We start from the raw sequence: 285 nt of genomic DNA, 5'->3' as shown, positions 1-285 counted from the left end.
TGAGTGAAATAATCGCAAGAAATACTTCTTTTGTTGAATGAAACGGCTCTCCTGCTAACCAGCATTTAGCGAACACGTTAATCATGTTATCTTACCTTCGCATCGTCGAAAACACAATCCAACTCAATCAACTATCCTTTTCTTTCATACTTTTCTCAGCTTTTTCCATTATAATTAACAAAAAAAAAAAGGATCTGGATGTTTCAGAACGGAAGCATCCCAAAACAGAAGGGAAAGTGTAGAGCAGTGATTTATGCTTTTGCAACAGTGTATCGAACAGTGTGA

The sequence above is a fragment of the Anopheles gambiae genome, chromosome 3 (genome assembly GCF_943734735.2).
Source record: "Anopheles gambiae chromosome 3, idAnoGambNW_F1_1, whole genome shotgun sequence".
Taxonomy (NCBI): domain Eukaryota; kingdom Metazoa; phylum Arthropoda; class Insecta; order Diptera; family Culicidae; genus Anopheles; species Anopheles gambiae.
The sequence above is the reverse complement of the archived record's forward strand: the minus strand, read 5'-3'. Positions refer to the sequence as shown.